Genomic DNA, 1,053 nt, shown 5'->3' on the forward strand with positions numbered 1-1,053 from the left:
TTCAGCAGCATTTGATTTTCATTCAGGATACATGTCAGAAGTGCGTTCTCCAAAGTTTGTGTCTAAATAGTAATTGTCATTTTGAGTTAGGCTTTCTAAAAGATAAACAGTCCAGGTGTAAATAATGGCAGTAGCCCAGAATGTGTGTGTTATCATAACTTATGTGTTGACACAACAGCGAGGAGCTACAAATGCTCTCTGGACAGAAGTGGGAGAAGAAAGAAGCGTTTATTCTAAAGTCCATTATTTAAAGAGCAACATGTCCTTATTTATCATCCACCGAAAGCAGGGAGGGGGTCTACTGGTCTGGTCTACTGGCAGAGCCTCGCTGCCTCTTGGCTGCACCCAGAAATCTGGTCCATAAAGGTTCTGAACAGGACCGGTACCAGAGGGCAGGACCCCAGGAACAAGTCCGAGTCAGTGGGGACCAAACTCATGCTCAGCTGTACAGGGACCGGTGAAAAGAAGAAAACAATCATGGTCAGTCTGGAAGGAAAGGTCTGCCTTCTAGACTGACTGAGCTCTGCCATTTAACAAGGAGACATTAGAAGTCAAAGAAAACATTTATTCTACTTGTAGAAAATGAACAGCTGTTGGTGACATTAAGTTAAAAGTAGTGTAGCTTAATATGGCTAACTAAGCGAGCTAAAAGAGGCTAACCTATTAGCTCCAACCACTAGCTAACAGGTTAGCCTCTTTTAGCCAGTGATGGGAGTAACGCCGTTACCTTTTTTAGTAACGAGTAATCTAACTAATTACTTTGACTGTAACTATAACGCAGTTACCATTGCAGACACCCCGTTACTGCGCGTTACTCAGGTCGCACAATGAACCTTTTTTTCATGATAGGACTCATGAGCGCCTTGTCGTGAGGGAGGGGAGGATGAGATGGGCTGTTACGGGTGTTGAGTGAGGAGGACTCCAGCAGGGGGAACGCTATCTGAAGAGGTTTATAGGCCCATCAGAATACCGTTCCCCCATGTTAAGCAGGGGAACGCTATCTGACGAGGTTTATAGGCCCATCAGAATACCGTTCCCCCATGTTAAGCAGGG

Source organism: Cyprinodon variegatus, unplaced genomic scaffold, assembly GCF_000732505.1.
Source record: "Cyprinodon variegatus isolate N-32 unplaced genomic scaffold, C_variegatus-1.0 Scaffold1928, whole genome shotgun sequence".
Taxonomy (NCBI): Eukaryota; Metazoa; Chordata; class Actinopteri; order Cyprinodontiformes; family Cyprinodontidae; genus Cyprinodon; species Cyprinodon variegatus.